Source organism: Acinonyx jubatus, chromosome D3 (genome assembly GCF_027475565.1).
Source record: "Acinonyx jubatus isolate Ajub_Pintada_27869175 chromosome D3, VMU_Ajub_asm_v1.0, whole genome shotgun sequence".
Classification (NCBI taxonomy): Eukaryota; Metazoa; Chordata; class Mammalia; order Carnivora; family Felidae; genus Acinonyx; species Acinonyx jubatus.
The window spans coordinates 16,236,400-16,251,773 of NC_069392.1; the positions used below are offsets into that span (position 1 = coordinate 16,236,400).

At 43.6% G+C, this 15,374-nt stretch overlaps 1 long non-coding RNA gene and 2 other non-coding genes across 3 annotated transcripts; all 3 read right to left on the reverse strand.

The window, feature by feature from the left end:
* Positions 1–11,788: 11,788 nt before the first annotated feature.
* Positions 11,789–13,508, reverse strand: LOC106971694 (uncharacterized). Its single transcript, XR_001429720.3, has 3 exons — positions 13,331–13,508; positions 13,064–13,116; positions 11,789–12,148 (listed from the first exon to the last, which is right to left on the reverse strand). It is a non-coding gene; the product is annotated as an uncharacterized LOC106971694 (long non-coding RNA).
* Positions 12,571–12,711, reverse strand: LOC113595200 (U4 spliceosomal RNA). Its single transcript, XR_003415687.1, has one exon. It is a non-coding gene; the product is annotated as a U4 spliceosomal RNA (small nuclear RNA).
* Positions 13,356–13,496, reverse strand: LOC113595183 (U4 spliceosomal RNA). Its single transcript, XR_003415673.1, has one exon. It is a non-coding gene; the product is annotated as a U4 spliceosomal RNA (small nuclear RNA).
* Positions 13,509–15,374: the final 1,866 nt, after the last annotated feature.

Below are 15,374 nucleotides of genomic sequence, written 5' to 3' on the forward strand. Positions count from 1 at the left end.
TCTCTTTCTCCATCTCTCTCTCTCTCTCTCTCCCCTCCCCCATGTGCTCTCTCTCTCTCTCTCTCTCTCTCTCTCTCTCAAAATAAGGAAACTTTTAAAATTAAAAAAAAAAAAAAGCCACCTCCCAGAATCATCGTAGGACTAAATGAAATACTACACATTTAGGACTTGGAAAGGTCCTTGTTATCAGTAAGCACTCTCTGGCTCCACTCTACCCACTAGAAACAAAATGCAAGCCACATATGTAATTTAAAACTTTCTAGTAGCCATATTAAAAAGGTAAAAGCAACAGGTAAAATGGATATTAACGTATTTGATGTAATCCAATATATCCTAAATATTCTCATTTCAACTTTTAATCAGTATAAACAACATCAGAGATTTCTCACTTTTTATTTTTCATGTGAAGTCTTCGAAATCCAGTATGTATTGTGCATTTAGAGCACATCTCAGTTCGACCAGCCACATTTCAATTCAAGTGCTCAGTAGCCACATGTGGCCAGTGGGGACCCCGTGGGACAGTGCAGCTTTAAATGTGAGCTGGCATCATTATTTGGGGGGATATCAATCTAAAAGCCATTTCCTTAGAAAATCACTCCCTGACCTGCAGGGCCCCTGTTATTAAGATCTTTTTTTAGGGCCCTGGAAGCACTCTTGACAATTATAATTAAACAGTTCCTGTGCACTGGTCGTTTGCATTTTCCCATCTCGTACGTACTAGACTCTAGACGCCAGGAAGGCAGAGACCACGTCTTAATAGTGCACTGATTGACACGCAAAAGAAAGAAGGGATTCAAGGGGGAAAAAAAAAAGATTTGGAAAGGTGAGTCACTTGGGTGGCTCAGTTGGTTAAACATCTACCTTTTGGTTTTGGCTCAGCTCATGATCTCGTTGTTCATTAGTTCAAGCCCCGCATTGGGCTCTGTGCTGCCAGCATGGAGCCTGCTTGGGATTTCTCTTTCCCTTTCTCTCTGCCTCTTCCCAGCTCTCTCTCTCTCAAAATAAATAAATAAAAATAATAAATAAATTAAAAAAAAAGATTTAGAAAAGTAAATTGCAGACCTTACAATATAGATGTGGAAGTTTTCTTTATACTAGTTGTTCACTGTAGGAAGAGATTTAGGGAAAAAAAACCAAAACAAACAGATCAACTAAAAGATAAAAATGAAATGTCCGTAATATAAAAAGAGCTCGGCATGCATCCTTAATTATTTCCTGAAGATTGTTTCCTAAGAGTGGAAGTGCTGTATCAGAGATTAAGTGCTCAGTTTGTCGGTGTTTCTGCTGAGTGTTGACAAAGTGCTGTCCGTCCCACTTGTGCCCAGATAAATGTATAATCGATATTTCGTGAGCACCGACTGGCGCACAGTACCTTAGAGTGACCCCATGAAGAATCCCCCTTCCCCTCAGATGGGGTACAAATACCACCAGAGGAATGAGAGATGTGTAAATGGTACACAGAGATTTCTCATTTTTTAAAAACATTTTTTAATGTTTACTTTCAAGAGAGAGAGAGAGAGACAGACAGAGCATGAGTGGGGGAGGGGCAGAGAGCTAACTGAGCCACCCAGGTGCCCCGAGAATTCTTATTTTAATAGTTATGTATTCATGTGTATTAGAAAATTACCTAAATAGCCCATAAAACCACTATAGCTGTGAAGTGTGCAGGTCCACTTACACGTGGATGTTTTTCAATAAATACAGTATTGCAATTTAGGATGAGGCCGAGTTAAATGAAAAAGTAGGTCATTTACAGAGAAATATTTAAAGTTACAGCGCAGTGAGTTCTTAGTGACAGCAGAACTGGTGATGGAGCTTGGGACCCTTCCCGATGCACAGCCACTCCTCAAGGGCACTGCGTGGTTGAAGGAGTTGAGCTGCGACAGAGAAGCACTGCGGGGGGGCGGGGGGTGGGTAACTGAACAATGAAACATAAAGGGAGACCTCGGCTGAAATCCCAGTTTCCCCGTTACCAGTCTCCTCCATAAGGTGGCAGCGGTGAGTCGTCTTCTCGGTGACTGACAACTCCGTACCTGCCTGGGGAGGGAGGAATTTCACACAATCACTGGGACAGAAGGGATCTCAAGAGACCGTCCAGGCTTTCGGTGGGTGAAGGGGGCTGGGCTTCTGCTCCAAAGCTGCTCCACCCTCTGTGTCCCCATGTCAGCTAAGGGCCCCACATGTTGACAGGTGCACACCTGGAAGTCATCACTAGTCCCCCTTGTCCTCACCTCCCACAGCCAGTCCTGCTCACCACCTACCAAGGGTAATCAGCAGCCCTCTCCTATTTCCACCTCCAATGCCATCTCTGTAGTGGCAACAAAGCCACCACCTGGGATTACTGCAACTAAGCTCCAAACTGGCCTCCTGGAGCCCATTTTCCACCCAGAAGCCAATCTTATCCTTTTTAAAAAATCAACTTTATTAGGGCGCCTGGGTGGTTCAGTCGGTTAAGGGACTGATTCTTGATTTCTGCTCAGGTCATGATCTCATGGTTCATGAGTTCAAGTCCCGCGTTGGGCTCCGCACTGACACAGTGCAGAATGTGCTTGAGATTCTCTCTTTCTCTCTCTGCCCCTCCACTCCTTTCTCTCTCAAAAATAAATAAATAAGCATTTTAAAAAATCAACTTTATTGAAGTATAATTTATACCTAATAAAACGCACCTGTCTCAAGTGTACTAGTTCAATGGGCTTTGATAGATGTTTACACCCATGTAACCACTGCCTCAATCAAGATACAGAACATTCCATTGCTCTTTCCTGCCTCTTGCATTTGATCCCCTGTCCTCTGGCTGCTGGCCCCAGATAACCACTGATTTGCTTTCTGTGACTAGAGATTACTTTGCATTTTCTTTATAATGTATTTACAGAAACAGAATCATACAATATGTATTCTCTTTTTTGCATGGTGTGGGGAGGTCTGGCTTCTTTCCCCCAACATATTCCTCAGATTCAACCACGTCATATGCACCAAGAGTTTGCTCCACACCTGGGTGGCTCAGTCAGTTAAGCTTCCAACTTCAGCTCAGGTCATGAGCTTTGAGTTCAAGCCCCACGTTGGGCTCTCTGCTGTCAGTGCAGAGCCCACTTCAGATCTTCTGTCCCCTCTCTCTCTGCTCCTCCCCCACTTTCGCTCTCTCTCAAAAATAAACTTAAAAAATCTTTATTTATTTTTGAGAGAGAGAGAGTGCACCTGTGTGTGGGGGAGGGGCACAGAGAGGAGGAGGAGGAGGAGGAGGAGGAGGAGAGAGAGAACCCCAAGCAGGCTCCACACCGTCAGCATGGAGCCCGACGAGGGGCTCGAACTCACAAATCATGAGATCATGACCTGAGCCAAAATCAGGAGTTGGACGCCCAACCGACTGAGCCACCCAAGCGTCCTGAGTTTGCTCCTTTTTTTGCAGAGTAGTACTCCTTTGTATGGATGTGCCACACTTTGGTTCCCCACTGTCCTACTGATGCATATTTGGGCTGTTTTTCCAGTTCTGGCCACTATGAATAAAGCTGCTATGAACATTCTTAGCAAAGTCTTTGTGTGGACATATGTTTTCCTTTCTCTTAGATAATCACCTAGGAGTGGGATGGCTGGGTCACAAAGTAATGTCTAAAAAATGTACATTGTCACATTATTATTCCCTTGCTTCACCAGCTCAGTGATTTCCTGTTGCACTGCAAATAAACCCAAAATCCTCACCAGGATCTCCAAGGCTGCACCCCAGATCTTGTCTTCTTCGTCTCTCCTGATTCATGTTGCTCCGTTATGTCCCTCGAGCACCGCAAACTAGTTCTGACTTTGGAGACTTCACAGCTGCAAGACTCCTTCTGGAATGTTCTTCCCAGATCTTGGCACAGCTGTTCCTGCTCATCACTGAGGTTTCATTTCACGAGTCACCTCTGTGGGTCCTGGACATTTTATCTACAATCCCTCCACCCCCCTCATCAGACCCTATATCTCTTTATGCTGGTTTAATTACTTTCACCTTTTGACATTATGTTCTATATTTATTTGTTTACCTGTTGATTATGTGTCTCTCCCTCCCCCATTAAAATGTCAGCACTATGAGAAGAGGGACTGGGCTTATCTTCTTCACCAGTGTCCAGAATGGCAGCTGTTCGGTAAATATTATTTGAAAGAAGGAAAGGGTGGGGACACTCCGAGGCATAAAGAGATGTGTTGCCTGGGCTGGGGGCTTAGTTGCATGCTCAGGATGAGACCCCAGCCCCAGCCACTCCACCACAGACCGTTCACAGAGTTTCCCAGGACTGACAACAAAGTCTCAGGTACTGGGACGTTAGCCACAGTACTGTTTTTTTGTTTGTTTTTTTAAGATTTAATTTTTAAAAAATATTTTTTAATGTTCATTCATTTGAGGGGGGAAGGGGCAAAGAGAGGGAGACACAGAATCCCAGAATCTGAAGCAGGCTCCAGGCTCCAAGCTGTCTGCACAGAGACCGATGTGGGGCTCAAACCCATGAACCGTGAGATCATGACCTGAGCTGAAGTCGGATGCTTAACCGAATGAGCCACCCAGGCGCCCCTTTAAGATATAATTTTTAAGTATTCTGTATACTCAACGTGGGGCTCCAACTCATGACCTCGAACTCAAGAATCACACATTCTACCGGGCCAGCCAGGCGCCCCTGCAGTGCTGTTTTTAAGAGTAGAAGACGGGAAACAACCCAAATGTCCATCCACAAGGGAATGGTTAAATAAACTACATACAGTCCTACAATGGAAAACTGTGTAGCCACAGAAGAGATCCAGGAAGATTATTATGTACTAATATGAAACAGTCTCCAAGATCTAAAAAATAAAACTGAACAGTGTGTGTAACATGTGTATCATTTGTGGGGGAAGGTGGGAAACAATATATTTGTTTATGAGATGCTCCTATATGCTGAGAGATCTGGAAGAATACATAAACACTATCGTTAACTGGCAGGGGGTGGGGGAGTGGGAGCAAAGTGGTTGGGGGTCAGGAGTGCGAAGCAATTTCACTAAATACCCTTTTGAATCTTCTGAACTTTTTTTTCTGAGAGAGAGAGAGAGAGAGGGAGAGAGAGAGAGAGAGAGAGAGAGAGAGAGTGTGTGTGTGTGTGTGTGTGTGCGCGTGCGCAAGTGAGCAGGGGAGGTGCAGAGAGAGAGGGAGAGACAGAATCCCAAGCAGGCTCTGCACTGTCAGCACTGAGCCTGATGTGGGGCTTGATCTCATGAACCGTGACATCATGACCTGAACTGAAATCAAGAGTCAGACCCTTAACCACCTGAGCCACCCAGGCACCCCATTGAATCTTCTGAACTTTGAACCACATATGTGATCTTACCCATTCCCATAATGAATTAATATTTTAAAAATAGGGGCGCCTGGGTGGCTTGGTTGGTTAAGTGTCCGACTTCAGCTCAGGTCATGATCTCAAGGCTGATGAGTTCAAGCCCCACGTCGGGCTCTGTGCTGACAGCTCGGAGCCTGGAGCCTGCTTCAGATTGTGTGTCTCCCTCTCTCTCTGCCCCTCCCCTGCTCACGTTCTCTCTCTCTCTCTCTCTCTCTCTCTCTCTCTCTCTCTCTCCCTCTCTCTCTCAAAAATAAATATTTTAAAAAATAAAAATAAAAAATAACATAAAAATAAAACACAGGGGCACCTGGGTGGCTCAGTCAATTGAGCATCCAACTCTTGATTTCAGCCCCACATTGGGCTCTGCACTGAGCGTGGAGCCTACTTAGGATTCTCTCTCTCTGCCCCTCCCCTCCTTGTGCTCTCTCTCTCTTTCTCTCTCAAATAAAAAAATAAAATAAAAAACATTGTAAATATGACACTGCAGATGTTTGCATGAAGGGGAACCAATAGCTTAAGAGTGATTCAATTGAGGTTTGGAAATATTTCCTGGAAAAGAGTGAACACTGACCTGATTTTTGAAGAACAGGAGGCAGTTGGTGGGAAGGGCATTCCAGAAGGGGCTGGTCTTCAAAAGAGCCCCAGAGTAAGGGCAGCAAGAATGAAAGGTTCCAGCCTCCCCTGCTTATCTCTCCAGGTGGTTTAGAAGGTGAATCCTAGCAGGCACTTCCGTCCTCTGGGAGGAACCCTTAGGGTCCAGAAGTCATAGGACAGACAAGGGTTTAAATCCCAGCCTTGCCACATGCCAAGTGTGTGACCTTGGGCATGATACTTCATCTTTCTGAGCCTCAGTTTTCTCATCAGTGAATGTGTATGAGGTTGCAGGTGTAATATGTATCTGGGTGGTTTGGGGCAAGTGGCTTAACCACTCTGAGCCTCTGTTGCCTTAACTGTAAAATCTGGATAATAAAACATATGCCTCCCAAGGTTGTTATGTAGATTGAACAACAAGAAAAATGCAGAAAAAGAGCTGAGAAATTAAAGCTCTAATTATCATGGGAGAACCAAAGTGGGACTTTAGGGCTGGGAGAGAAAAGAACAGATTTGGGAATCTATCCAGCCACCAAAGGGTTGCAGAATCAAGATTGTGAATATTATTAATAATATTAATACTTGTCATTACAGAATCATTATTTGGAATAATTATTTTTATTTTTTAAATTAATTTTTTTTTGAGAGAGAGAGAGAGAACGAGCAGAGGAGGGGCAGAGAGAAAGAGAGGGAGACACAGAATCTGAAGCAACTCCAGGATCTGAGCTGTCAGCACAGAGCCTGACACGGGTCTCAAACCCACAAACTGTGAGATCATGACCTGAGCTGAAGTTGGATGCTTAACTGACTGAGCCACTCAGGTGCCCCTATTTTTATTTTTTAAGTTTATACATTTTGAGAGAGAGAAAAGACCAGCAGGGGAGGGACAGAGAGAGAGGGGGACAGAGGTTCTGAAGCAGGCTCTGTACCGCCACAGGGCCCTATGCAGGGCTTGAACTCATGAACCAGGATATCATGACCTGAGTCAAAGTCAGACAGTTAACCGACTGAGCTACCCAGGCGCCACAGAATAATAATAATCTTTAAAAAGAATAATCATTGGAAACATTTACTGTTTGACATGTGGGATGCACCGTGCTATCTTTTACATCACCTCATTTAATCCTTGCAAAAGTCTAATGGGGGCTTCATGCCTGTTTTACAGGCCAGGAAATTGAGGCTTGTAAGTGAAGTCACCTGCCAGAGGCCACATTAGGTACAAAGTGGTAAAGTCAGGATTCAAAGCCAGGACTCTCTGACTTGAGAGTCCATGGGCCGGCTCGTGAATGGGAGCATGGGGGGGTGTGTTGCCGATTGTTGGCAAGTTGGAGCTCCCCAGCTGGCTTGGACACAGTGCCTTAGGAAGGCCCTGCTACCTCTGAATTGGGAGGGAAGACATGGTCTGGGTATCTTACCATCCTGCTGAAATAATCCTTCAGGATACCAGCATAAAACACAGTGATTTTCTCTGACCTCTAACCTCATCAGGGGACCCAATATGTCTACTTTCTCCCTTCTCAGCTCCAGTCACAGAGAATGACTTTCAATTCCTCTGGAGGCCACACCCCCAGGCTCCAGATGCCTGCAGGTGCTGTTACTCCTGCTAAAATTCATCCTGTTCTCTTTGGCCAGGGTAACTCCTCTCCTTTGGTTCACAGCTCAGCTAACCCCTCCTCCAGGAAGCTTTCCCTGACCACCACCCAGGCTTAGATGATTGGTCCCACAACCCCTACCAAAGCATTCAACTCTGCGTCAGGCACCAGCAGAAGCACTTTTCATTCAATACTCACAAAATCATGCAATACTCACAAAATCTCTATGGCACATCAGAAACATCTGGGAAACTTTAAAATATATACATCTTTGCCCAGAACACTAGCCCTCAGAAACTCAGATTTAATTGGCTTAGAATACAGCCTGGACATCAGGATTTTTAAAAGCTTGCCAGCCAATTCTTGTACATAGCCAGGATGGAGACCCGCTGGCCTCTGAGATGGATGAGATCACGACACTCCTTTTACAGCCAGGGAAACTGAGGCACAGAGAAGTTAAGGAAGTGGCCTAGGGTCACATAGCTAGCAAATAGTGGAGTAAGGATTTTAACCCAGTTAAAAGTCTGGCTTCAAAGCTTCACAGAAAAAAAAGTCAATTGGTTTTAGTTAATTTCCCCAGCAATGGAGAGCCAGTTCTCTTCTGAGCCAGACACTGATGGCCCCTCCGGCATAGGATATTTTTAACCTCGAGAAGCCAGAGATTCTTGCAGACAGTCTGCAGTAATTTGGACACTAAGAAGATTGTTTGGGGGCTGGTGAGTCCTTTTCTTGCTGAGATAGCCCTCGGAGCCCAGGCTTTCTGTGCTCTGGAGCCAGGGGGTCCAGGATGGCTGGGGCAACAGGATGGGAGGGTGGGGTAAGTGTTGGCTCCACAGGAGCTGATGTTTCCAAAGATATTTCCCTACATGGCAGAGGGGGATGGGGTCAGGATTACCTCACCCAACCCAGACTCTTCTCCTTGCTCTCTGTCTGGAAAGGAGCTGGGAATAAACAAGTGTTGGAACTGGATGTGAATTCATGTCCCTCCCTCTTTCCTTCCCTAATTGGGTGGAGCCTTGTGAAATCTACAGAGCACGTCCAAACATATACATCAAACATTCTCCAGATGCTCTCCCTACGTGGCTTTGTGGGCAAATACTGGTATAGTTTTGGGGAAGCTGACTTGGGGGCACTTCGCAAAATGCAAAATACACATGGCCTTTGTGCAGGCAATCAGACTTACAGAGAATTTTCCTAGAAATATCCCATGAGCAGGCAAAGCTGTACATCCAAGGATGTTCATTGGAGCATTGCTTATAATCAGGAAAAACTGGAAACATCCCAAATGCCCATGCATAGGCATTTTCCTAAAGGAAAAGGAAATGGTGAACTGTATGTAGAGTATAATTCAATGTTTGTTAACAATTATGTTAATATAGGAATAGAACAATTTGGAGGAATCGTCTCATCTACCTGTGGCTTTCTCTTCTAGTGGTTGAAGTGGGACTGGGGGGGGGGAGTCTTTGACTATCTCTTCATATATATAGGATGCTTGGATTTTACATACAAACATGCAATAATTTTGTAACCAGAAAAAAATTAGGTTGTAAAATAGAAAACAATATGTTAAAATCACATGGATTCACTTTAAAACAGCTAATTTTATGTTACGTGAATTTTACTTCAATTTAAGAAAAGAGTCATTGCAACTCAAATTACCCAGCCAAAAGAGGATTCTGATAGAGCTGAGAGCAAAATATCACATGGATATTTTATAAAATTTACCTTTTTTAAAAAATAAAAACATCATTTTGTTTTCCTTAAGCTATTCATCTTTCCAGTGGTTTTTCCATGCTTTTTCTCTCTTGTGTTTGCTTACCAATTAGTCATTATTTTACTTACTTGCTATTATAAATTCTAAAAAACTCACTCCCACCCACACCCCCACACCACATGGGTCAGTGTTTGCCAGAGGATCCTCCGACATTCTCATCAACACAAAATTTGCCATGGGAGGGAGCACCATTGTCTATTTCCTTTAGACCTGGTTTGATACCCTGATTAGCCATCCTGGCAACCAACTAAGGTGGGAAGAAATGGTTGGGGCGCATTTCCAGATCACACCATCAAGGATACTTATATTGTGGGGCGCCTGGGCGGCTCTGTCGGTTAAGCGTCCAACTTCGGCTCAGGTCATGATCTCGTGGTCCATGAGTTTGAGCCCTGTGTCGGGCTCTGTGCTGACAGCTCCGAGCCTGGAGCCTGGTTCCAATTCTGTGTCTCCGTCCCTCTCTGCTCCTCCCCTGCTCACATTCTTTCTCTCTTAAAAAATAAACATTAAAAGTTTTTAAAAAGAAAGGAAATTTCAGCCTCTGGATAGCACACCTGGTTCCTCTTAAAGTTCTTAACATGGGGTCTCCAGGATGCCCCTTTGAGCAATTATCACTGACCTCTTCTTTCCATCAGGTTTGCTCAGTTCTGATACATTGGCTTATCTGAGGACTCTTCTTGAATTCCTGGGACCATAGGTCGTAAATGCAGGGTCTCCCCCAGTCCTAGGAAACCTATCCTGGGTTCTATAGAAGGAGTGACATTAATTTATCTTACTCAGCCGGATTTGATGGCTGATCAGGAAGTAGTTGAGAAGAGTGGTCATGGAAAGCAAAGGGCTTTTAGTATCAAATGGTTCCTACGGCAAGTGTTCATTCCACAGACACCGGATTACTTTTACAGTAGAGAGAGAGCAGTTACTGCCTTAACCAGGTGCTTAAATTCAGCATCACTGAAAAATGGAAGGTGCAGTACAAAGTTCACAGAGCCACCTTTGAAGTTCTCTTGAATCTAATCAAGCTGGGAAATCTTGGGTACAGGAAATATAGGGTGACAAAGGAATATGTTAATCAACACCTTGGGACACAATCAGATGGAGTCGAATGTGGGACTCCTGCAAGATACCTGTCTTGGATTCTTCCAAAAAATCAATGTCATGAAGGAAAGAAAAAAGGCGGGGGGGGGGGGGGGTTGTCTAGATTTTTAAAGACTTCACATGGAAAATAAAGTGGGGGCACCTGGTTGGCTCAGTCAGGAGAGCATGTGACCCTCGATCTCAGGGTCATGCATTCAAGACCCATTATGGGCATGGAACCTACTTTAAAAGAAAAAAAGAAAGAAAAGTAAAGTGATGCAGCCACTCTAGAAAGTAATCTGGCAATTTCTTACAAAATTAAACATGTAATTTCCCATATGGCCAAAGAATTAAAAATTTATGCTCACACAAAACTTGGTTTTTTCCTTAAAAAAATTTTTTTTTAAGTTTATTTATTTTGAGAGAGAGAGAGAGAGAAAGATGGCACTTGAGCAAGGGAAAGGCAGAGAGAGAGAGAGAGAAAATCCCCGGCAGGCTCCACACTACCAGCACAGAGCCCAAGAGGGGGCTCGAGACCACGAACCATGAGATCATGACCTGAGCTAAAATCTAGAGTCAGACACTTAACCAACTGAGCCACCCAGCCCCCCTTTTTTCCTTTTTCGGTAAGCTCTAGGCCCAACATGGCGCCTGAACTCACGACCCCAAGACCAAAGGTCGCGTGGTTTACTGACTGAGCCAGCCAGGGACCCTTGTTCACACAAAACTTGTACAGGAATGTTCTTAGAAGCTTTACTGGTGATGGCAAAATACTGGAAACAAGTCACATGTCTTTCAAAGGGTGAATGGTTGAAATAAATCCCGTACTTCCATAAACGGAATACTACTCAGCAAGAGAAATGAATGAGCTATTAATCCATGCAACCTGGATGGACCTCAAGGACATTATGTTTGGTTAAAAAGTCAGTCTCCAAATGTCACATACCATACGATTCCATTTATATACAACTCTGGAAATTGCCAACTATAGCAACAGAAGGGAGTGGGAAGAGACAGGGAGGTGGGGAGGGGAGTGATGAATGTGTTCACTCTCTGGATTGTAATGGTGTCTTCGGTGTACATGTCTCAATACTTATAAAATTGTGTGCTTTAGGGGCGCCTGGGTGGCTCAGTCGGTTGAGTGTCCAACTTCAGCTCAGGTCATGATCTTGCGGTCTGTGAGTTCGAGCCCCGCATCCAACTCTGTGCGGACAGTTCAGAGGCTGGAGCCTGCTTCGGATTCTGTGTCTCCCTCTCTTTCTCTGCCCCTCCCCCGCTCATGCTCTCTCTCTCCCTCTGTCAAAAATAAATAAACATTAAAAAAACAATAACATTGTGTATTTAAAAATGTGTGATTTATTGAATGCCAATTATAACTCAAAAGAGCTGTTTGTAAAAAAAAAAAAAAAAAAAGAAGAAAGAAAGAAAGAAAAGAAAAAAGAAAAGAATGATGGCTCCACCACAGCTCCCTGCTTATTTTCTTCATAGCACTGAAATAATCTGTAATTTTCTAGCTCATCTGTTCGTTTACTTGCGGCCTGTCTCAAAACTGAACTCCCCGAAGCAGCGATTGGGTCTAATTTACCGCTGGGGCAGTTTTCCCCAAGGCTGCCCTGAAGCAATAGATGCCTGTCCACCACACCTTAGCCCTTAATAACCAAATCCTTTCGCTTACAGACCGGAGGAGTGTTTGATGGGAGATGGCCTACGCACGTCCACCTGGATCTGCCAGGAGCAAGGGTGGGCCTCTTGAGGGCGTCTGTCCTGGGACACCTCTGGCCTCCCTAGGGAGAGAACAAGACTAGAGGTAGCCAGTGTAGCAGAACCCAGTACAACACTAGAATTAAGGTGACTTGGTTTCCAGCACAGCTCTGCCTGGAACGTCATAATGGGGCCTGAGTAAGTAAAAGTAGAGCATTTTTTTTTCCTCCGGGGGCTTTTAAGAAGCACTTGGTCAAGATTCATTCCCTCCAACCCTCGAAAATCCGTACCTCTCAACGGGGTCAGACACATAATTATAAAACACGTTACTTTACCATAATAAAAGATCCTCATACACATTTCAGACTTGGGGGAAATAACCACCGAGTACTGTATATGTGCTCACGCTCAGTTGGAAACGGTAACATGTAGCATCGAAAAAAAAAATCAGCTCAGGTGACAGCCAGCAGTTCCACACACTTCTTTTTGACACACAAATATTCAGTCTCCGTAGAGACTGTCAAAAATTGCCAATGCCGACTATATTTCAAGTCGTCATGGCGGGGTATTGGGAAAAGTTTTCAATTAGCAATAATCGCGCCTCGGATAAACCTCATTGGCTACGATACTGCCACTGCGCAAAGCTGGGGATCGTAAGCACGCACCCTGCTCCCCCACAGATGACAACCACCTTTACAGTGAGGGTGGGCGACTCCAGGCGGAAATTCGTGTATACGATGCGTTCTGCTTCCAGCAGTTATATTTAAGACTGGTCTGCACCTGAGGCTTCTTCTTGTTGGATCGACTCGTGTCGAACATTCAGATTTTGTAAGTGGGAGTGCATTCGCTGGGGATGCTGGGTAATCTTATGCAAATCGTCATGACATCACAGAGATGACCAGATTAAATGAATATTGAGTTAAAAACAGTGAAAAAAGTGATCAGTGGAAAGACAGGAAAAGCCAGAGTGAACCGAAAAAGGACAAGCAGCTACGTACTGACTACGTGGGCAAGGATCACAGCAAGCATTCGTGCAATGTCGGACGTCAGTCTGGCAAAAAACAACAGAGAATACAACACCAACAGCTGAGAAAACTAAGATAGAACCAAACGTAGTAAGAAGGTAACTAACTGCGAACTATAACTTCTGCCCCCGAAACAAAGACGGGGAAAAACGACTTTTAAAAAACAGAAAGCTAAACTAAACATCACTTCCCATTTAATCCCCCCCCAAACAACAAAAAAAAACCCACAAAAAAAACTACTCTTCTTTTGAACTGAAATATTCAGTCTCCGTAGAGACTGTCAAAAATTGCCAATGCCGACTATATTTCAAGTCGTCACGGCGGGGTATTGGGAAAAGTTTTCAATTAGCAATAATCGCGCCTCGGATAAACCTCATTGGCTACGATACTGCCACTGCGCAAAGCTAACGAGTAACGCCCCCTACTCATCATCCCCAATAGGCAAGCTTCCCATTACAGAAAAGTGAGTTTTGAGTCGTACTGGAAAACGATCCATTGTTCTTTGGTTAAAAATTATACAACCATATGAAGATCTCTTGCAAATGCCTGAGCTGTTTCTAAGGATTTCGTTTCTTGATTTCACTTAACTAAGCTTTGATGGAGCCTGAAGCAAAGCATTATGGGAGAGAAATATGCTAATAACTTAATTCATAGAATGAATTGCGGCAGATGAAAATGGGCTGTATCAGCATGCTGTTCCCTTGGCTCCCGATTCACAGCGTAACTATCTTCTCCAAAATAGTGTTTTTAAAAAAATTGTGGTAAACTATACGTAATATAAAATGTACCATTCCAACCATTTTTAAGTATACAGTTCAGTGGCATTATGTACATTTTTTGCAACCATTATCACCATACCTCTCCAGAACTTTTTCATCATCCCAAACCGAAATTCTGTACCCATTAAACACTAACTCCCTTTCCTATTTCTCCCTCTCCCAACCCCTAGAAACTTCTATTTTACTTTCTGTCGCTGAATTTGACTCCAGTAGGTACCTCATATAAGCGAAAATCACACTATTTGACTTTTGGCGTCTGACTTTTTTTTTTTTTTTTTTTAGTTTATTTATTTAAGTAATAATACTTAATACCCCACCCATGGCGCGGGTCTCAGGACCCCGAGATCAAGAGTTGTATGCTCTTCCGACTGAGCCAGCCAGGCGCCTGTCTGGCTTATTTCATAATGTTTTAAGGTCTATCCATGTTGTAGTATATATATCAGAATTTCATTCCTCTTTATGGCTGATATTCTATTGTATGGAATTTTATTATCCATCCATTATTCTATGAATCTGCTTCGTTTCCATCTTTGGCTTTCGTGAGCAATCCTTCTACAAACAGTGGCATACAAATATCCATCTGAATCCTTGTTTTCAATTCGTTTCTGTATATAGTTGGAAGGGGAATTTCTGGGTCATATGGTAATTCTTTCTTTCTTTTTTTTAAGAATTCTTTTTTAATCCCAAAGGGTTTTCTGTTGGACACCTTAATTCAGAGGAGATAGGCTGGAAAAGGCTATTTTCATAGAAATGTTCACAGTTCACGAAGTTTGAAGTAACTTTCGCTCCCACTGCCTGTTTTTCCCCTGACAAGTGGAAAGCTGTCAGAAACCTATATTCAGATTTCTTTCATCCCTGAACTATATTCTCCAAAATACTTTTGGTTTTTGCTACTCATTAAGATGTAAATAGTCTCTAAGAAAATTACATTTCCCCCAACATTTTATTATAAAATATTTCAAACATGAGGGGCACTTAGCTGGTTCGGTCTGTGGAACATATGACTCTTAATCTGGGGTTGTAAATTCCAGCCCCAGGTTGGGTGTAGAGATTACTTATTTTGGGGAAAGAGAGAAAGTGTGTGTGCGCACTTGCACAAGCCGGGGGAGGGACAGAGAGAGAGGAGAGAGAATCCCAAGCAGGCTCTGTGCTGAAGCCAACTTGATCTTACAGTTTGGTTCCATGAGATCATGACCTGAACCGAAATCAAGAGTCAGAGGCTTAAGTGACTGAACCACCCAGGTGGCCCTAGGGTGACTTAAAATCTAGAGATTATTTAAAATCTTAAAAAAAAATTCAAACATGAAACGTTCAAAGTATTCCTCAGTGATCATTCATATAATCATCATCTAGGTGAGAAAATGACATCTTTAAAAGACCTATTTGATGCTGATGTGTAGCTTTTTCCCCCCCCCACAGCCATAACTGCCAGGGTAGGAAAAATTATCAAGAAAAAAAAAAGACTAGTAACTTGATTAATTTTATATTATTTTACTTTGATCCAA